Raw genomic sequence first — 22858 nt, forward strand, 5'->3', positions numbered from 1 at the left:
TTCCCCTCCTCCGCCCCACAAGATCAAGCCGCCACTTCTTGCGGGGCGGCTGAGGGGAAAGACGGCCACCGCGCATGCGCGGGTTGTGTCATTAGGGTGCGCCGGCCGCATCATTCTCGGCGCGACGCCCCCGCGGCCGAGAGTTACGGAGCGCCGCTCCTAGCCCCGCCGGGAGGGGAGAATAGGGGCGAGGAGCGGCCTCCAAGGCCGTCGTGAAACTCGGCCGAGTTCACGACGGTCCTCCCGATTTTTCCCGGGAGCAGAGAATTCCGCCCGTGGGGTCTCCTGTGTCGGACCAGTACAACCAGTCCGCGGCCCATGTTAGGTGCCGTCTCCGGTGTGTCCGTCGACTGTCTGGCTGTCCTCTGAGCGTTACTGTCCACAGTCCCCGGCCTCTCTCCGTCACTGTCCTGGCTCGCGGCCCTCTCCTCGTCCGACTCACGGCCATCAGTGTCGTGTCTGTCCGTCCTCTGTGCGTCCCCCTCCAGTGTCCCAGCCTCATAGGAGGGCCCTCCTGTCCGTCTTCCACCTCCCCCCCCCCCACTGCCGTGCGTCCATGGGGGCGGATGAGCTTGTAGCTGGACGGCGGGGGCTTGTCCGAGACCGGCTCCTGGCCCTGGGGAGGACAATGAGGCATGTATCGTTAGACACTCGGAGTCGGGTGTGAGGGGGTGGAGGAGGCAGTGTGAGGGGGTGGAGTGTCGGGGGGGGTTATGGGATGGAGGGGTCATTGTGAGGGGGTGCAGTGTCGGGGGGGCTAGGGGTGGAGGGGTATGTGTCATGGGGTGGGTTGAAAGGGGGGGGGTTTGGGGGTGCAGTGTGAGGGGGTGGGGGAGGTGACGGGCTGAGGGGGTGTAGCCAGGAAGGAAGTCTCACTTGTCCTGCGCCTCCGATCTGGCGTGGCGCTACCTCCCGTGTGGCGGCTCCCCCAGCGAGGGTCCAGAGCCCTCTGCTCATGGTTGGTGAGGGGGTGCAGCTCAGGTGATCCCCCTCTGGTTCTTGCACACCCACGATGGTTGTGAGCTGTCTTGTCCTCCGGTGGGGGGGGGGGAAGCATCAGAGTTAGGCGGTCAGCATCAAGACGCGCAGATGTTGGCAACATTATGACTGGGTGGGGACACTGGGCACCACGCAATGGCAGCTCTCAAGGGAGGTGTGTTGCCCATGTGGGTCAGGTACAACGTGGTGTCCCCAACCGCCCCCCCCCCCCGTCCTGCGTGGGCGAGAGGTGGTGGTGGTGGGGGTGGCCCGGGGGAACCCTCAGTGTACTTACCCTGGCGGCCCTCGTGAGCTTCTTTCCGGTCTCCAGAGCGGAGGGTGTGCCCCACAGCGCTAACCGCGGTGCCCACCTCACGCCAGCCGTGCTTCACAGTGCTGGATCCTTGCTGGTGCCCACATCTTGGGCACAAGATGGCCCTGCATTCTTCTACAGCGTCCAGCAGCGTCTCGAGATCACTGTCCCGGAACCTGGGAGCGGCACGGCGGGGCTCAGCCATCTCCATCCTTTGGGTCCTGTGCGCAGATCGCGCACTTTAAATGACGCGGCGTCAGCCGGGCGTCGCACGATGAGGGTGCTGCTCTGACGCCACGCCCACCGCGTTTCTCGCGGCCCCGCTGCTGGCCCCTTTTCAGGGCCTGAATCGATCGTGCCCGCGGCCGTTTCGTGCCGTCGTGAAAGGCGACGGCGTTCACGACGGCGCAGACACTCTGCCTTAATATCGGAGAATCCCACCCAGGGTCTGCCACACAGGCTACACGTGAAGCTGTGAAGTTGTGGCTTGTTGGTTGTGGTGTTGGCATCTGTTGCCAAGCCACTGGCCACCATAATGTTGCACGCCAGCTCATGAGAGATGACGCCATTTCCCTCTGCCATCAGCAAGTGACTCCCAGGTGTGAGAATCGACATCTAGAGCCTTCGTATCAAGCTTGCAAGTAACCATGAAGCGGAGCTTTGTGCACCCACACTCAGCACACAGAACACCATTGGGATCGGGATAACCTACCATCCTGCAGACATGTCCATGCCAATGAAGCCACCTCTGTTTGAGGCTTGCTTTGTTGGCTGGATTAATTCTATGACTTCCATTTTACTGATAGTGGCTCTCACACTATGGCTAAACGAACGTCATATTGTTTGTTGCACAGTATCCTTACTGACAAATTAATAGTTACTAATAGAATTTTGCATCTTTATTGAATAATAATCACCAGCAATCAGTACAGTCAACAGTGATTTTCTAACTAAAATAACATAAATTAAATGTGTTAAGAGCTTATAGCAGGCAAATATATGCGCAGGACACTTGTACTTTTAAAAAATATTGTTCTTAATAATTACATCTAAATTAATCTATTTTATCATGGTTTTTGGCAATTTCCATCAAACCATCTTAATTATTACAGTTGCAGGTTTTTAAATATTTTATGAATGCTGCATTAATGCAATGCTTGAAATATTTATATCACGTCTGTCAAATATGTTCTATATGGCTAATGATGGCACTAGGGGAATGGTTCCTTTCAGTACAGAGCCCCCCCCCCCCCCCCCCCCCCCCCCCCCCCCTCCAGTTTTGACCTCCGGCAAAATCCAGCCACTCTTTATTATCGATAATTATAACAATATATTTTTGCTGAATGAAATGGAAAATTGGTCCCTTGTAGCTCCTCCATAGGCTGCAAAGGAAAACAGTAAAAATAAAACTTTTTATTCCCACTTTTCGGCGCTTGTTAATGTGGGGATAAAATTAGATTTAGGGATTTTGTCTGAAACTCCACAGTCTCATTCTGAAGAGGCAAGGAGGAAAATACAATGCATATTTACTGACCCGATATAAGTGGCTCACAAATGATAGGCAAAGAGCTACAAACATTGGGCTCGGCTCCCTGTTTCAGCGGCTAAGTGCCGGCTGGAACGGAGAATCCGCGGGGGGTTCTATGACGAAAAAAATCGGTGCCAACCCCTCACCGATTCTGGGACCGGTGAGGGTCTAGCAACGGCGCCAGGGTGAAGCCCCCGGATCTTGCACCGAAAACAGCCGGAGAATGGCCGGGTCCCGAATTGCGTATGTGCACGCCGATGACCTGCCATACACATGGCGCCAGCCATGCGCTGGGTTCCCGACCGCTGAGACTACACGTGTCCCGCGTGGTCGGGAACTCAGCCCATTGGGGTGGAGCATCATGGGATGGCCTGCTGATGACATGCCAACGCCGTTGCAATGGCACGCAATGCCATTACGGAGAGAGAGCGGAGAATGGCTGACCAGCGTCAAACTGCCGCCAGTCCCGATTTGGGAGTCGGAGTCGATTCTCCGCCCAATCAGCAATTACAATATTGGCATCGGGCAATGGAGAATCCGCCCATTGTCTTTATAGGATCCATATTATCATAAATAATGTGTCAATGATCTCGAACAGGGTGTATTGACGTTATTTAGAATGCTAAGGGAGTATAATAAGTTTTTAATTCTGCTGAAAACCCTTCAAACTTGCAAAAGAAACATTTAACAGCGTATTTGATGGTACTTCACAACATCCATCTCTTCTTTCTTCAGAGTTGGCACTTTGCATGTGTTACAATGCACCATAGCTAGATTAAAGGTTTGCTATTCTACACCTGCTTTGGACAAGGTATTTTTGGGTGAAATACTGGGTAGATATTGAGATATTGAAATGTGCTTCCTTTTTAAGTAGAGAGTGGGTATACAGCATACCAATATAGCAGTCAGATAGCCTGTAACAAATCTGTGCAGGCATAAGGCCCATGGCAAATTTCTTGGAGACTATTTTTAGGCCATTAGGCTGCAGGCCTACTCCGCTCAGGATTCTCCGGTTATCAACTACAATTAAGTTTTTTCTTAATATTCCTGTGGAACCATGAAAAGCAGAAGAGCTCCCCACAGCTCCACAATCCTGATGATTGCAACCAGCCCAACCCATCTCCACCCAATTGCCCATCCAATCCTCTTCCAGGTACTTCACTAAAGGCTGCTGCCGGGGGTCCTGATGTTCATTTTTCTCCTGGGGAAGAATCACCTGTTAGTCCGCAAGCTGCACCAGCAATTTGATCTTAGAGTATAGATTAAGCCCTGTAGGTTTGAGTTCCCCAACAAAAGGCGAATCTCACTAACGGTATAATTTATTTTCCAGTTCTTGAGCCAAGTGACATTGTCAAACACACAGGGTCGGTTATAGCAAGAGTACAATGCCTTGCAATTTTAGCAAGACTGCTATTTTAGTATAATTAGTACCAAGTTATCAGTGGATTTGTGGGTAGATCTAACTGAGCTGACTGCTTAATCTTCAAAATTTAAATTTAGATCATTGTGTTTCTAAAGGGGAATGATGTCAGTGCTGCAACTGGAAGACATCTTCACTTTTGCATTCGAGAACAGAATCAAGCCCACCTGGATATGGTACCTGGCAGATGGAATACAATATTGACAAATGAGGTTATCCATTTTGGTAGGAATAACAGCAAACGGGATTATTATTTAAATGATAAAATATTAAACATACTGCTGTGCAGAAAGACCTGGATGTGCTAGTGCATGAGTCACAAAAAATTGGTTTACAGGTGCAACAGGTGATTAAGAAGGCGAATTGAGTTTTGTCCTTCATTGCTAGAGGGATGGAGTTTAAGACTAGGGAGGTAATGCTGCAATTGTATAAGGTGTTAGTGAGGCCACACCTGGAGTATTGTGTTCAGTTTTGGTCTCCTTACCTGAGAAAGGACGTACTGGCACTGGAGGGTGTGCAGAGGAGATTCACTAGGTTAATCCCAGAACTGAAGGGGTTGGATTACGAGGAGAGGTTGAGTAGACTGCGATTGTACTCGTTCGAATTTAGAAGGATGAGGGGGGATCTTATAGAAACATTTAAAATTATGAAGGGAATAGATAGGATAGATGTGGGCAGGTTGTTTCCACTGGTGGGTGAAAGCAGAACTAGGGGGCATAGCCTCAAAATAAGGGGAAGTAGATTTAGGACTGAGTTAAGGAGGAACTTCTTCACCCAAAGGGTTGTGAATCTATGGAATTCCTTGCCCAGTGAATGAGGCTCCTTCATTAAATGTTTTTAAGATAAAGATAGATAGTTTTTTGAAGAATAAAGAGTTATGTTTGGGCAGTAAAGTGAGGCTGAGTCCACAAAAGATCAGCCATGATCTCATTGAATGACGGAGCAGGCTCGAGGGGCCAGATGGCCTACTCCTCCTTTGAGTTCTTATCTTCTTATCTTCTAACCAGATGTAAAGCTGTCTAAATTTACCCTGGTACAAATCTCAGAAGATAACATCCTACTACATCCTACTACACCTTTGATAAGGTTCCCCACGGTAGGCTATTGCAGAAAATAAGGAAGTATGGAATTGAAGGTGATTTAGCGGTTTGGATCAGTAATTGGCTAGCTGAAAGAAGACAGAGGGTGGTGGTTGATGGCAAATGTTCATCCTGGAGTTCAGTTACTAGTGGTGTACCGCAAGGATCTGTTTTGGGGCCACTGCTGTTTGTCATTTTTATAAATGACCTGGAAGAGGGTGTAGAAGGATGGGTTAGTAAATTTGAAGATGACACGAAGGTCGATGGAGTTGTGGATAGTGCTGAAGGATGTTATAGGATACAGAGGGACATAGATAAGCTGCAGAGCTGGGCTGAGAGGTGGCAGATGGAGTTTAATGCGGAAAAGTGTGAGGTGGTTCACTTTGGAAGGAGTAACAGGAATGCAGAGTACTGGGCTAATGGCAAGATTCTTGGTAGTGTAGATGAACAGAGAGATCTCGGCATCCAGGTACATAAATCCCTGAAAGTTGCCACCCAGGTTAATAGGGCTGTTAAGAAGACATATGGTGTGCTAGCCTTTATAAGCAGGGGGATTGAGTTTCGGAACCACAAGGTCATGCTGCAGCTGTACATAACTCTGGTGCGGCCGCACCTGGAGTACTGCGTGCAGTTCTGGTCACCACATTATAGGAAGGATGTGGAAGCTTTGGAAAGGGTTCAGAGGAGATTTACTAGGATGTTGCCTGGTATGGAGGGAAGGTCTTACGAGGAAAGGCTCAGGGAATTGAGGTTGTTTTCGTTAGAGAGGAGAAGGCTGAGAGGTGACTTAATAGAGACATATAAGATAGTCAGAGGGTTAGATAGGGTGGACAGTGAGAGTCTTTTTCCTCGGATGGTGATGACCAACACGAGGGGACATAGCTTTAAATTGAGGGGTGATAGATATAGGACAGATGTCAGAGGCAGTTTCTTTACTCAGAGAGTAGTAGGGGTGTGGAACGCCCTGCCTGCAATAGTAGTAGACTTGCCAACTTTAAGGGCATTTAAGTGGTCACTGGATAGACATATGGATGAAAATGGAATAGTGTAGGTCAGATAGGCTTCAGATGGTTTCACAGGTCGGCGCAACATCGAGGGCCGAAGGGCCCGTACTGCGCTGTAGTGTTCTATGTTCTATGTTCTACACCAGTCTAAGTTTGCGATTTCCCGCACAGCCATATTTATGGCCTTTATATCTGAGACTGGCAATTTAAAAATTAATTTCACTTAAGATCTTTATAACCAGAGAGAGTCACGTTGATCCCATTAATCAGGTACAATTTGAATCAGATCCAAAGAGATGAAAAGATCTGTTCTGATTACAGTGCCAATTAGTTTCCTGACCACCTTCATCCCCAAAACAGTACATTTTAAAAATATTAAAGCAGTATAATTTGCCAACAGAGGTCAACAGCTTCCCACCATCTCAAGAGCAATTAGAGATGGACAATAAATGCTGGCTTTTCCCGCGATATCCACTTCCTAAGCTTCTTAGATGGAAAAGGATGGGAAAGGAAACAAACAGCCCATAGAGTTTTGGCCTTTGGTCAATCTTGTGCATCTACTAAAGACTCACTGCTCAGTTAGCTGGACAGCTGGTTTGTGATGCAGAGCGAGGCCAGCAACGTGGGTTCAATTCCCGTACCGGCTGAGGTTATTCATGAAGGCCCCACCTTCTCAACCTTGCCCCTTGCCTGAGGTGTGGTGACCCTCAGGTTAAATCACCACCAGTCAGCTCTCCCCCCTCAAAGGGGAAAGCAGCCTACGGTCATCTGGGACTCTGGCGACTTTACTGGGACAGCCTTAAACGCAGGTACTCAATTGTCCTCGTCACTGAGGAAAATGTGCAGTGCAGAGAAATGCCAAACAGAGGAAGGAGAGAAATATAAGTTAAGCAGTCTGCACGAAAAAGGTTACTTTAAAAAAATGCTTAAACACTAAATGCTAATAATGTTGTTGGAAGTTCTTGCTTTGAGAAGTTATTGAACCAATGACTACAAAGGAGCTGAATTGGCAGAGAATACAAGTGAATCTTAAACAACGTCATTAGTGAGCAACGCCAGGGCAGCATGGTGGTACAGTGGTTAACACTGTTACCTCACAGCAACGGGGACCCGGGTTCAATTCTGGCCTTGAGTGACTGTGTGTGGAGTTTGCACTTTCTCCCTGTGTCTGCGTGGGTTTCCTCCGGGTGCTCCGGTTTCCTCCCACAAGTTCCGAAAGATGTGCTGTTAGGTAATTTGTACATTCTGAATGCTCCCTCCGTGTCCCCGAATAGAGACTTTTCACAGTAACTTCACTGCAGTGTTAATGTAAGCCTACTTGTGACACTAAAGATTATTATTATTATTATTATTACACTGTTGGGTCCAGAAAACCATCCTGCCCAGCTCTTCAGGTGAGGCTATCATTTGCTTATTATTTGAGCAGAATTATTAAAACAAAGGAAGCTTGAAAAATGTAGAAAGATTGAGGATTTCATAAAAGTCATCTGATGTTGAGAATTCCTCTTTAAACTGATTGAGTACACTCACTATAACAGGGTAATGGAGTCCATATCACACAAACATGTTCAAAATCATCAAACCAGTAGCCAGAATAATAAAACAAACAAAATGATGACCATCAACCCTAATAAACTAAATTTTATTTCCTCTGGTAACAGAAATGTGAATATACGTGTGCAACACAGGTGGAGGCGAGTTGAAGAAATCAGTCATTTTATCTGTTCACCTTTCATCCTTGTCTCTCGCCTGTACATCTTGTAGGATGTTCTGAAGTTGTGTCAAACTTCCAGCAGTTGATTTTTGATGGCTTTCAAATAGGTCAATAATTTTTTTCGGTAATGGATGACTGTGTGGTATGATCTCAGCATCATTATCATCATCTCCTTCAGCTTGCTGGATGTTTTGAGGATTTGGATCTGTTATATTGGCCAATACTTCATCATCTGTCATAGTCTTACTGGTAACTTCTTGGGCATTGACACTCAGTTATATGTATTAATGTCAATATCTAATTCAGCTCCAAGTACTAATCTGCTGTTGATTATATTGTGGTCATGGAATCTATTGTAATCTATAACTCTCTTATTCTTCTTCAGTGAAGCGTTTGAAACCCGCTTTGTTGTCGCGGTTAGTTTTCTTCACCATTGCAGAAACCAAGCCCTGTTGTCACGGGTCCTTACTGTTCACCATTCTCTTGATCAATTCTATTCTCTTTCAAGGTCAATATGATGCCTTGGTCAAAGAGTTGAATTTTTGACATTTTTTTTTGGTAGATAGATTAATTTGATGTTCTCATCTTGTGTTACCAGATTATTTGGTGGTGAATGAAATGAAATGAAAATGGTTTATTGTCACAAGTAGGCTTCAAATGAAGTTACTGTGAAAAGCCCCTAGTCGCCACATTCCGGCGCCTGTTCGGGGAGGCTGATACAGGAATCGAACCGTGCTGCTGGCCTGCCTTGGTCTGCTTTCAAAGCCAGCGATTTAGCCCTGTGTGCTAAACAGCCCCTCACGGACAATGTGCAGCTGTCAAGCTTGTAGTTCGATCTGTCTGAAACATTTTCCATCGTTGGGTATATATTAATTAATTTAAAAACGCAAGACTTTTTCCTTTCATGATTTTGTGCACACTATGACCTTGATCTTGATATGGGTATCACTGCAGGTTTGACCAATATTGATACAGAGAAAAACAGTGCTTGACTCGTCACAAGGCTACGGCTGGTTCAAACTACTTTGTGGAGCATTTGATTTCCAACAATATTCTGAAATACATTTTGAAGAAATAAATTTATTTGAAGATTTTGGGATCCAAAGCCACATTATACTGAGCGACATGCCATACCGGACCTTGTTATAGTGGGGGCCCAATGTATATGCAATTGATTTATTATCTCACTCAATCTAGTACTCATTTACAATCATTTACAATCCTCATTTAACAATAATTTATTCATTTGAAAAATGTTATTCTGCATATTCTGGTTATCTCCTGTGACTCATGGTGATATTCTACAAGTTGCTGGCAAATCAAATAATCACAGTTCTAAAGAAATGATGGGCACAAAGATTTACAATTCAATATTTTTGGGCCACAAACAAAAATATGTTTCTATTTATTTGTCGAAGTGTTGCCCACGAGCCAGTACTGCTCCTCCCTAATTACTGTTAAGGTGGTGATGGTGAGTCAACTTCTTAAACTGTTGCAGCCCATGAGATGTAGGTACACTCACACTGCTTTTAGGGAGGGAGTTCCAGCAGTTTGACCAAATAACAATGAAGAAGCAGCAATATATTTCCAAGTCACAATGGTGTAGGAGGAGGGGCAGCACGGTGGCGCAGTGGTTAGCACTGCTGCCTCACAGCGCCGAAGTCCCAGGTTCGATCCCGGCTCTGGGTCACTGTCCGTGTGGAGTTTGTACATTCTCCCCGTCTTTGCGTGGGTTTCGCCCCCACAACCCAAAAGATGTGCAGGATAGGTGGATGTGCCACGCTAAATTGCCCCTTAATTGGAAAAAATGAATTGGGTATTCTAAATTTATTTTTTTAATTGAATGTTGTAGGAAGAAAACCTACAGATGATGGTGTTCCTGGGCTTCCACTTCCCTTGTGGTTCCGAGGCGTAGAGGTCACAGGTTTGGGAAGTGCTGTCACAGGAGCCGTGGCAAGTTTCTCCAGTGTGTCTTGTATAAGACACACACTTTTGCCACTGTGTGCTGATGGTGGAGTGAGTGTTCAATGAGGTAGATGGGGGTGATTGGACAGGTTTTTCTGTGTCCTGGATAGTGTTGAGCTTCTTCAAGTGTTGTTAGAGCTGTACCAATACAGGCAAGTGGAGAGTATCCCATCACACTCCCCGCTTATGCCTTGTAGATGATGGACAGGCTTTGGGAAATCAGGAAGTGGATTACTCACCGCAAAATTCCCAACCTCTGACCTGCCCTGGTAGCCACACTATACGACTGGCTTAATTAAATTTCTGATCAATGGTATCCTGCAGGATGTTAATGGTGGAATATTCAGTGATGATAATGCTGTTGAATGTCAAGGGGAGATGGTTAGATTCTCTGTTACTGGAGATGGTGATTACCATTATAGTATTAGATATAGAACATAGAACAGTACAGCACAGAACAGGCCCTTCGGCCCTCGATGTTGTGCCGAGCAATGATCACCCTACTCAAACCCACGTATCCACCCTATACCCGTAACCCAACAACCCCCCCCCCCCCCCCCCTTAACCTTACTTTTAAGGACACTACGGGCAATTTAGCATGGCCAATCCACCTAACCCGCACATCTTTGGACTGTGGGAGGAAGCCGGAGCACCCGGAGGAAACCCACGCACACACGGGGAGGACGTGCAGACTCCGCACAGACAGTGACCCAGCCGGGAATCGAACCTGGGACCCTGGAGCTGTGAAGCATTTATGCTAACCACCATGCTACCGTGCTGCCCCTGACTCCACCTGGCCTTAACTCCACCGTTCAACCCGTTCTCTCTAACCCTTCAACCCATTATCAATTCAAAATATATAATTCCTCCTACTGTACATTGTAATTCTTGGCTATGATTTGTTTAGCAAAGACTGCTCACTGAATTGTAAGGATTTGTATCATTTATACTATGACTTGATATTTCTCGCGCCAAGCCACATTTACCCTTATCTGTTCTCACTAAGCTGCTCCCAGCCCAGCAACACCTCAAATTTAAAATTTTCCTCCTCATATTTAAATACCTTCATGGCCTCACCCCTCCCTATCAATGTAACCTCATCCAAAACTGCAATTGTCTGAAAACAAAACATTACTCCAAATTTGGCCTCATGCACATCTCCAATTCCCTTCAATCCACCACTGGCAGCTATGCTTCCATTGTCCAAATCCCAAGCTCTCGAGTTCCCTCTGTAAATCGCTCCACCTTTCTCTTCTCCTCATCTCTGGCACTCATTAAAACCTCTCTCTTCAACCAAGCTTTTGACTGCCTGTCCTCATAACTCCCTTTGTGGCTAGGTGTCACATTCTGTCGAATAACCGTCCCAGGAAGAACACTGTGATGCTTCAATACATTGAAGGCACTATACGAATGCATTGATTGTTGCTGTCGAAGAGATTGATAGTAGCAAGCCTGAGGATTGGGCGCAGTTCAGAATTCAGCAAAGGAGGATCAAGAGATTGATGAAGAGGGGAAAAATAGAGTGCGAGTGTAAACTTGCAAGTAACATAAAAGTGGACTGTAAAAGCTTCTATAAGTATGTGAAAAGAAAAATATAACTGAAGGCAAATGTCCCTTACAGTCCAAAACAGAAGAATTTATAATAGAGGACAAGGAAATGGCAGAGAAATTGAACTACATTAGCTCTGTTTCACATTCACAGAAGAAGACAGAAATAACTTCCCAGAAATGCTAACAAATCAAGAGTGGGAAGGAGGAATTGAAGGAAATTAGTATTATAAATAGTGCTGGAGGAATTAATGGGACTGAAAGCTCATAAATTCCCAGGGCCTGAGAATCTACATCCCAGGATACTAAAGGAGGTGGCTATGGGAATAGTGGATACGTTGGTCCATATCTTCCAAAGTTCTGTAGATTCCGGAACAATTCTGACAGATTGGAGGGTGGCAAATGTAACCCCGATATTTAAAAAAGGATAAGGGTGAACACAGGGAATTAAAAACCAGTTAGACTAACATCAGTAGACGGGAGAATACTAGAGTCTATTACAAAGGATGTGTTAACAGGAAACTTAGAAAATATCAATGGGATTAGACAAAGTCAACCTAGATTTATGAAAGGTAAATCATGTTTATCAAACCTACTGGAGGCTGCAACTAGTAGAAGAGATAAGTATGAACCAACCGGTGTGGTGTATTTGGATTTACGGAAAGCTTTTGATAAGGTTCCACATAAGAGGTAAGTGTGAAAAAATAAAGTGCATCGTATTGGGGGTAATATATTGGCATGGAGGCCAAATCATTTAAAATATTTAAGAAGGAATTAGATATCTAGATTCTATAGGTGTCGAAGGGTATGGGGGAGTTGGATTATGGTGTTAAGATAGAGGATCAGCTCTGATAATATTGAATGGCGGAGCTGACTCGAAGGGCCGAATGGCCTGCTCTTGCTTCTATTGTCTATGTTTCTCTGATATGGTGGGCTATGGAATGTTCAAGGCAAGATGAAATTAGTTCTCACAATAATAGAGTGGCACAATGACACAGTACTTAACACTGCTGCCTCACAATGCCAGGAACATGAGTTCAATTCCTGCCTTGGGTGACTGTGTGGAGTCTGCACGTTCTCCCCGTGTCTGCGTGGGTTTCCTTTGGGTGCTCCAGTTTCCTCCCACAGTCCAAAGATGTGCAGGTTATGTCGATTGGTCATGCTAAATTGCCACTTAGTGTCCAAAAGGTTAGTTGGGGTTACAGGAATAGGGAGGGGGCATGGGCCTAGGTAGGGTGCTCTTTCGAAGGGTCGGTGCAGACTCAATGGGCCGAATGGCCCCCTTCTGCACTGTCAGGATTCTACGATTCTAATTTGTGTTCATATCGACTCTTTAAAGCGCAGACTATGGTTTTGGTGGAGATTTTGTTTGTCCAAATTTAATCCATTTGTTACAATTTTTGTACAACATCCCAGGTCCATTTTGCTTGACACCTGAATCTCTCATCAATATCTAACAAATAATATTCCCTATCTCATTTATCTCCCTCATCCTCTCTTAATTCAAGTGAGAAATGTGCTCTTTGTTGGACAGGCCATGATGAAAACCAAAGCAAGCCTTCTGAGGAACAAAACCTGACTCAACTATAGAGCACATCAGAGGCCAGACTGAAATAGTCCATCCAAGAGCTGAAAGGAAGGTGTACAGGAGGTCTCGGACAGTACAGTGTCACGGTACAGGTGGCCATGTTCACTCCCCTTCTCAAAGCCAGTTCCCTACTTTCTAATCGAAGGTCACGTATTTTGACGTTACTTGAAGACGATGGCACTTTGTGTTGCCTCCGGCAGAGAAAAACTTGGGTGGGATTCTTCGGTCAGCGACGCCGAAATCGCCTTTGGCGATCGGCCGGAGAACACCCATTTACGACTGAATCGGGACAGTGCAGCTTTCGCGGTGCTCCGCCATCTCCAAAGCAGCAGAGTACGCCGCATGCCATATCGACGGCCACAGGAGGTTGCCTGATGCCCACCCCCCCCCCCCCCCCCCCCCCCCCCCGATGCTCCTCTCCCGACCAGCCAAGTTCCCACTGGCATTGGTCGCGTGCGGTATCATCCGTCGGGAACTCGGCCTGGCGGCTGCGGACTCAGTCCAGCGCTGCCACAGTCGGGGGAGAGCCAATCCACGGGCAAGGGGGACTTTGTCCGGAGCTGGGGGCACTGTTGGGGGGGGGGGGGGTGGTCCAGTGCTCACAAGCTGGCCAAAGGGGGGGGCTCTATTTCGTAGGCAGGGTCTGCGAGCAGCCGGCGCCATGCACATGCTCGGCCACGGACCTGCCATTTCTCCGGGCCACATCTGCCTTGATGCTATCCCCCAGCCAAACGGAGGATCGGTGGCTGTTTTATGCCAAATTTTCGGTCATCGTTCCCACGCCGGCGTGGGGACATAGTCTCAAAATCGGAGAATCCAGCCCCAGATCTTTCGGAGTAGCCCAATAAATCAATGAAATGAAAAATGAAATGAAAATCGCTTATTGTCACGAGTAGGCTTCAAATGAAGTTACTGTGAAAAGCCCCTAGTCCCCACATTCTGGCGCCTGTTCGGGGAGGCTGGTACGGGAATGCAGATTTAGGGGGCTTTATTAACCAGATACTATGAAAAGTGGGTTAAAGACACATCAGTAACAAAGATTAGCCATAATGTTCTCTCGCCCACACCTCTGGAAGAAAATCTTTGGCCACTCCCAGCTTAATTTCTGTCAGTTTGCAAGATACATAAAGTCTTGATTCATCCAATTTAAAAGTAACCTGGGGCTCCTGGCACAAAGTCTAAGAACATTGGTTATTTAAAATTAATTTACAGCCTTCCATTGATAAATTAAAATAGAGATTACAACAGAAAACCAGAGTGGAGAAGGGCTCAGTTCCAATTTGCAGCATTTGGCTATTTTAATCATCAAAAGTCGTTTTTAGAAAAATCAGCCAGCCATTCCAGAGCTGGTCAATAATGAACAAGTTTGAATAAAGCAATCCGTACAGATTATTTTCCCCATTAACCCGATCCGAAAAGACACACAGACACACACACACACACACCCAACCCTGGTGTGAATTGTACAGTAAACCGTGCAAGAGATTAACCGTCTCAAATCCAACCTTTTACCCAAATGAACAATGAAGGTTTATTAGTCCACAGGCTCCTCCGAAAGCTTCTGCTGGAGAAATTCTGCACAATGTTCCTTCCAAACTAACCACGTTTTTATTCCCAAATTAAATCTCAGGAGGATCTCCCCCCCCCCCCCCCCCCCCCACACACACACACACACACACACTGATACAGCAGGCAAATTAAATGGGTGTAATTGGTGTGATAGCATTGCTTCCCTGGGGAATTTGCTCTCCATTTAATTAGGGGATTAGTCTAGTAAGCAAATGTTACAGTGCATTCATCTTGATAACTCGCCATTTCCATTGAGGGGAGGCTAAGAGCTGCGATATTTTAAACACCTGCTCGCGTAAACTGGCATCTCTTTCAGATGCAGAAAGCAAAGGCTTAACTTTTATTGCAGATTTCCTAGCAGCTGATAAACCAGATCAAATTGTCGCCAAATAATCTAAATAATTCAACTAAATGAGTCCGACACACACACACTGATTATTCTGAGTGTTCATGTCAAATGGAGATGGATGGTGGGAGAGATGGTGTGAGATCCACAGCAAAACTGTCCTTTCGGAGAGACAGCACCAGCCGGATGGGCCGAATCGCCTCTTCCAGGACATTGTGATCAGTTTATATCCGAGCATGAGAATTTAAACGTTACGGAAGTAACAAGCTCCCAACACATATGTCTTTAAAGGAGTTGGGCGCGGATTATTAAAGGTTTCATTCTAACCTGTCACCAACCTGCCTCCTCTTCCTCTTCAGCTGAGTGGCTGCTCAGAGTGCTGGCGCCTCCCGCATCCCAGCTTGTCGAGGGGTGAGGGGGTCCCACGGCCCTGAGGGGGTGAGAGTGGGGGTAAGGGAAAGGTCCCGGAGCCCTGAGGGGGTGAGAGTGGGGGTAAGGGAAAGATCCCGGAGCCCTGAGGGGATGAGAGTGGGGGTAAGGGAAGGATCCCTTGGGGATCCCAGAGCCTGGGGGGAGGGGGGGTCGATGGACCCTGAGGGATGGGGGGACCCAGACCCAGAGGAGTCCTGGAGCCTTGGGGGCGTGATCCTACAGCCTGGAGGAGGGGAGGTAACATTCCAGAGCTTGTGTCAGGAAACATCGTTGGTTTTAAATTATCTCTATTTGTATTTGTTGGTATTAAGACTAGGATATAGCTTTAAGTAAGTTTCATTTTGTTTTTCTGTGTAAGAAAGGCTTAAAATTTTAGTTAGCTTCATGTTAATCAAAGGTGCCTATGTATCTGTTGGGTTTGGTTTCACATTCAACTATGCCTGCATTGTATTTAAAGGATTAATGATATGAACGCAAACAGGGCTTAAAGAAAAACGAGGTTCTTGCTCAGCAACCAGGGGCCATCCTGGGATCTATGAGTTAGATTTAAGCTGGACAGGACAAGGGAGCCGTGGGAAGCAGATTTACCAAAAGAACAAAACAAAGTCCAAAAACCAGGGACAAAAGAATGTCTCAGGAAGGCAATTAAGTTAAAGGAACAAAGAAAAAGAAGTTGAACATGGTCCTCTTTGGTGAAGTTAAAGGAAAAAGCCAAGAAAGTGCTCCAAGTTAACGAGACACCTGCAAGAACCAGATTCAAAGCCAGCTAGCTGAGAAGTCAGACATCCAAAGTAAATCAAAAGTTGGCAATATATTAATACAGCCTGTGAAGTAGTGGTGTTCTGTTGGCGTGGCTAGGCACCCGAGAGATTGTGTGGAAGCTTGAGTACACATTGCAATCCAAGGCAGAGGAATTCCAAAAGGAGAGATTGAAATCCTGGAAGTGGATCCTTGGTTAAGACATCAAAGAGAAAGTATTGTTTGGGAGAGGGTTCCATGGCAAGAGTGGAGTTTGGAAAATAAGAGTTCCAGTGAGACCAGTCATCTCACAGTGTAACAAACATCTGGGGAAATTTGATGAAAAGTCCACAGAGGTTGTTTTGGGCTGGCATCTGTCATCTGGTTTCAGAGTGTGGTGAGTCTGACCACATTTCACCGATTGGTTTACATTGACTGCGTACGTACTAAAGACTTTTAGAACATAGGACATTTGCTGTAGGTTGTATTATCTTTACAAATCTGTGTACATCTGTAACGATATAGGTGGGGTGAAGGATTGGTGTATTATAGTAAATCTCTTCTTATTTAATGAATGATTTATTATTTTGTTAAAATTTAACCATCAGTCCTGCGACTCTGCTCTTCCATGTAATTTTAATAAGTTTTTAAAAACTAACTTATGGGATGTGGGCATCATTGGCTAGGCTAACATTTATTGTCCACCCCTAGTTGCCCTTCAGGATGTGGCGATGTGCTGCAGTCCCTGAGGTGTAGGAAAACCCACAGTGCTGTTCGGGAAGGAATTCAAGGATTTTTACACAGTGACAGAGAAGGAACGGTGATATATTTCCAAGTCAGGGTGGTGAATGACTTGGAGAGGAACCTCCAGGTGGTGGGTTCCCAGGTATCCGCTGCCCTTCTCCTTCTAGATAGTAAAGGTCATGGGTTTGGAAGGTGCTGTCTCAGGAACCTTGGTGATTACTGCAGTGCATCTTGTAGATAGTACACACAACTGCCACTGTTCGTCGTTGGTGGAGGGATTGAATGTTTGTGGAAGGGGGAGCAATCAAGCGGGGCTGCTTCTTCCTGGATGATGTTGAGCTTCTTGAGTGTAGTTGGAGCTGCGCTCATCCAGGCAAGTGGAGAGTATTTCATTACATTCCTGACTTGTGCCTTGTGGATGGTGGACAGGTCTTGGGAAGTTAAGAGGTGGGCTGCTCGTCGCATGAATCCTGGCCTCTGACCTGATCCTGTAGCCACGGTAACCCCCAGGATGTTGAGAGTAGGAGATTCAGATGGTAATGCTGTTGAATGTCAAGGGACGATGGTTAGATCCTCTCTTGTTGGAGATGATCATTGCCTGACACTTGTGTGGCGCGAATGTAACTTTCCACTTGCCACCCCCAAGCCTGGATATTGTCCAGGTCTTGCTGCATTTGGACATGGACTTCTTCATTATCTGCGGAGCCACAAATGGTGCTGAACATTGTGCAGTCATCAGCAAACATCCCCACTTCTGACCTTAGGATGGACTTCATGGGGTCCAAAGCCGATATTCATGACTCCAGGGCAACTCCCTCCTAACTGTATACGATTGATGCCACCACCTCTGCTGGGTCTGTCCTGCTGGTTGGACAGGACATACCCAGGAATGGTGGTGTCTGGGACATTATCTGTAAGGTATGATTCCGTGAATATGTCAAGCTGTTGTGTGACCAGCCTGTGAGACAGCTCTCCCAATTTCAGCACAAGCCCCCAGCTGAATGGCTTTGTTTGGCCATTTCAGAGGACATGGAAGAGTCAACCACATTGCTATGGGTCTGGGCTCACATGTAGGCCAGACCAGGTAAGGGACGGCACGTTCCTTCCCCAAAGTACTTTAGTGAACTAGATGGATTTTTACAACAATCGACAATGGCTTTATGGTCATCATTAGACTTTTAATTCCAGATGTTGTTATGGAATTTAATTTGGTGGGATTCACACCCAGGTCCCCAGAGCATTACCCAGGGTCTCTGGATTATTTAACAAGGGACAATTCTTACTGCACCACCTCCTCCCCTTGAGATAGCATCTATCAATCCAGAGTTCCGCTCTGGGACCTGACTGTTCAGTAGTAACATCAGCTGGGATAATAACACTTGAGGGGGGGGGGGGGGGGGGGGGAGAGAGGAGTCCCAGAGCCTTGAGGAGGGTCTTAGAGTCTTAGTCATAGAGTCATGGGGTTTTACACTACAAAAGGAGGCCATTTGGCCCATCGTGTCTGTGCTCGTCACCAAGCACCAATTCAAATACCCAATTCCAATACCCAACACTTGGTCTGGTCGTCTTGTTGGCTATGTTATTTCAAATGTTCATCTAAAACAACTGTCATTAGAGCACAATAAACCCATTTGTCATCAACCGGTATGGATTTTTTTTTCTCAGAATACAGTACCACAAAAATAAACACAGCAAATGCACCTTTTTGGTTCTGAGCCCCTTCAGCCCACAAGGCAAATTAGATAGATTATAATCGCTCTTTGACCTTTGTCAGTGCGAGAGAGAGAAAGGTGAATATTCATCATGAAAACAAACATTTTTTTCTTCTACTTGATTCTCAGTAATAACAATTGTTCTGAAGTAGAATTGCTCTATGGACCACTAAAATATCACCGTGGACCCCCAATTCGGTATTTTTTTGTGTGGACCCCCAGTAATGTTACATGGACCCCCAGGGTCCATGTGGACCCTGGTTGAGAACCACTGATCTAAATGATCCTTGAGGGGGGTGGGGGGAGGGGGCTGTGGACAGAACCAGTTGTGGAAAATGTTGATATGAAGCTGAGAAGTGGGTGGCGACCCTCTCCCACTTGCAGTCCTACCCCTGGACCACAAAAAATGAAAAATGAAATGCAAATCGCTTATTGTCACGAGTAGACTTCAAATAAAGTTACTGTGAAAAGCCCCTAGTCGCCACATTCCGGCGCCTGTTCGGGGAGGCTGTTACAGGAATCAAACAGTGCTGCTGGCCTGCTTGGTCTGCTTTCAAAGCCAGCGATTTACCCCAATATTTTAGACCATGGCCAACCCACATTCAACTCTGTATCTGTGCAAAGCAGAGCAGCAGATGTCACCATGTCTCATACCATCATTCTCTTGCACCATGCAGCAGCTAAGGGTGATTTCGCTTTTTCGTCCACAGGTTGTAATTTTTACTCTCCCTTTCAAAATTCCATGTCACGAAAAGCCATTTTCGAATCTTGTGTTTTAAAAACCAGAGATAGAGACATTTGCCCAACAGCTTCAGTTGTGTGGTTGCAGATACTATCATCCCTTGCTATTTTCCTCTGGACCTCATTGAGAGGAGTGGGGGCTTTTTGGCATGTCAACAATTTTGAACTTTTAATTTATAATTTAGCCAATTAAGTGCATTAAAATATGATTTCAAGCAAACAATACATTTGCCCTGCATTAAACTGATTGACTCAGTTACATCCGAAATTGATCATGTTACCCATTTCTGATCTTTAAGAATTCCTCTTTTCCTTAGACTGTCAATAAACTGTCGTTTATTACATATCGATTATGTGTTTTGAACAAATTGCATAGATGCTACTGTATACTCTCGCACTTCTCCCACAGCCAGAAAAGTTTTGTGTTTTTCCACTGAACTGGGGTGGGCACAGTAAGAAGTCTTACGACACCAGGTTTATTTGGAATCACTAGCTTTCGGAGTGCAGCTCCTTCACCAGGTGAGTGGAGTATTTTTCCAGCATTTTCTGTTTTTTAAGTCTTCACTCAAGGTTTGTGATCCGACACCTGGGAGCAGGGCAGAGGTGCAGAGTTTGGGGATTTGTGCATCCGTTGTTTGAATGAAATGATTCATTGGATTCATTTTTTGTACCTGTAAAGTATTTTATCCCTCTATATCTGACGGATTGCATGGATAAGGCAGACGGTGACAGTAAAGTCTGGTGTATCCCACAGAGATGGAGTGGGCGCCTGGGAGCGTGAAATATTCTTATCTCACAGAGCCTTTGTCCCATCTCCTTCTGAGGGGGGGGGGGGGGGGGGGTTTGGGATGGGTGAATCGATGCCGGTCATCCTGGCGAATCTCACATCCTGGGGACGAATGACCTCAACATTCCATTATCACCCCCTCTGGGAACCACTTTGGGACATTATTCCTAAGCCACGGTCGCTGTATTACCAAATGTTGCTGCTTCAACCTGTCGCCACATCCTCTGGATCTGAAAGTTAATATCACCCCTCAAAAGTTTGTATTGCGGTGAAAAAACCTTTCCCTAGTGAGTGCCCCGTTTGCAGAGGGCACATTAACCTCCTCCTGTCAGCTACATTGCCCAGACGCCGCCTGAATCTCTTTCAGATGCCCAGCAATTGTCTTGTTCTCCCCCCCCCCCCCCCCCCCCCCCACCATCTCAATATATTTTTCAACGCCCGGTGCGGTGTGAAAAGAGGCATCAAAGCTTTCATTTCCATTCAGCCTGCGCTGCCCCGAGATTCATGTTGCACATATACCGCCCCCGACCTCCAGGCACTGTTCCCAGAGGAGTTGGAACCCGGTCAAATCCCCCCTCGGGAGATCTGCAAAGAATGTTTGGCGTGAATTGCACATTGCAAACATTGTGGGATGGCAGGGTGCTACATGGTGTGTGGCATTGAACTGCGTCTCCTATCACACTGTTACACATTGTACTTCTTCAAACTAATTTTGCGAATAAAGCAGTTTTTTTTTATATATATAGAAATCCTACTCCTGACCCGCAGCTTCCCCGTGTCAGGATTGGTCTTTATGTGATCATTGAGAAATAATGATCAGGGAGAATGGAGGGATGAAGTAAGAAGAAATATTCTCTAGGAGGAAATTGACTGTCAAAACAGTTTTTTATACATGTATTATAAACTGAATGTTGTGATGAAGAATTGACCCCAATGAAACAAAGAGTGTGGAACTGTTAGAGATGTTCCTGTTGGACACTTTGATAAACTCCAGCACCTCCACATTGGAAGCTGCGGCGTCTTGCCAATACTTTTACCTCAATCCCTTTAACTGGGTCTAAAATAATAACACCAACAAAACACCCCCTGCCCGCCCTGTGCCAAATACTCATCCAGGGCACCTCTACCGAGCTGCAAAGAAAAACGTTGCATTCATATAGCGCCTCTCGCGGACTCGGGAGCCTTTTCGGAAATGTATTCTTCACCTTCTGCTACTTTCTGTTTTGGCCTTTTGCTCGATAGGGAATGAATGGAAATACCATTGATTCCACCAGCAGGGGATTATTCACACTGACAATTGTCATTTTAATCCCTTTACTTGGCACTTTATAGTTCAGTAGCTGCAGCCAGTTCCTGCTGCAGAGTCTGGAAGGTAATGATCAGAAATACACGGCCCGGTATCCCGAAATCTTCCTAAAATTCCCATTGGGAAAAAAAAGTTGATGACAATGACAGCACCGCCTTAGAAGGGTTACTGGTTAGAAGCTTCACTGAAGAACAAGAGGTGATTTTGGAGATGACAAGAGGCGTTTAATTCATAAATAAAGAAAATACTTTTTAAATTCAATATTTTTAAACACGCGATTCTAACTCCCCGGGTACAGTGGAAGGAACACAGATCAGAAGTATCGTACTTACGTTTCAATTCACGTCTTCATATCTATTCTAAACTGGGGGAAATCGGGAGGCGAAATCCTGATCTCAGCACAGTATGGCAAGAACTTGTCCTGGATGTGGATCAGTCCCTGGGCACGGTACCGCAGCCATTGATGCATTTATACAAACAGCAAGTAATCCCTTGGTTTACACCAGGCTGCAGACGCCTGGGGGAATTGTACATTGAACTGGTCACAATGACTTCCTATTGGTGCGCGGTACTTGCCCATCTATCCCGCTTCTGGTTGGATGAAAGGGAAATCATACATACTGGTGTCTGCTTTGAGAAAGTGCTCTGCTCGCTGTAGCTTTGCAGAAAGAGATAAGGAGCAGCTGAGTACAGGGGCGATGGTTCCTATTTTGCTGCACCGATGATTAGATCCTGGCTCTGTGTTCTGTGGTATTTGGGAACTGAAGCAAGCACCTTTAACACCTCCTTAAAACCTATCTCTGCACACCACCTTGAGCTACTTCCAATCATTTCCCTTTTTTTCCCCCGACCTGGAATTTGACCCTCAGTTGTAAGAGATTTGCCACGTTAAATGTAGCGTGCAATTGTTACTTTGCGAAGAAAATAAAGTTAGATTTTGATGGGCCTTTTCCTCAGCGATTCTGAACAAGCAGCGCCCTCGCTGGTTTATGGTGTGCAATTGAAATGAAATGAAAATCGCTTATTGTCCGGAGTAGGCTTCAAATGAAGTTACTGTGAAAAGCCCCCTAGTCGCCACATTCCGGCGCTTGGTATGGGAATTGAACCGTGCTGCTGGCCTGCCTTGGTCTGCTTTCAAAGCCAGCGATTTAGCTCAGTGTGCTAAACCAGCCCGGATTTTTAAACCAGATTTGAAGCAAATCATTCATCCCCAAAATGCCCAGTGTGTCCATCACACCTCCTTCCCAGGGAAAGAAAGGTTAGCAGTGGGGCCAGAACCCATCCCCAGGGTCACCTGAAAAATTAACCCTTTCCTTTGGCATTCCCACATGGACATGGTTCAGCCG

The 22858-nt window shown here is 46.1% G+C and overlaps 1 protein-coding gene across 6 annotated transcripts in view; it reads right to left on the reverse strand.

Moving 5' to 3' along the window:
- megf11 (multiple EGF-like-domains 11) overlaps window positions 1–22277 on the reverse strand; it is a 514753-nt gene extending 492476 nt beyond the window's left edge. For 2 of the 6 annotated variants that reach the window (XM_038813980.1, XM_038813977.1), the window contains exon 1: window positions 21845–22276. The gene's annotated coding sequence lies outside the window, so the exon portion shown is untranslated. Of the gene's footprint in view, window positions 1–21844 lie in introns of all 6 variants that reach the window. The other 4 variants (XM_038813981.1, XM_038813976.1, XM_038813978.1 and 1 more) reach the window with 3 other exon arrangements.
- Between the last annotated feature and the right edge of the window lie 581 nt (window positions 22278–22858).

The sequence above is a fragment of the Scyliorhinus canicula genome, chromosome 12 (genome assembly GCF_902713615.1).
Source record: "Scyliorhinus canicula chromosome 12, sScyCan1.1, whole genome shotgun sequence".
NCBI lineage: Eukaryota > Metazoa > Chordata > Chondrichthyes > Carcharhiniformes > Scyliorhinidae > Scyliorhinus > Scyliorhinus canicula.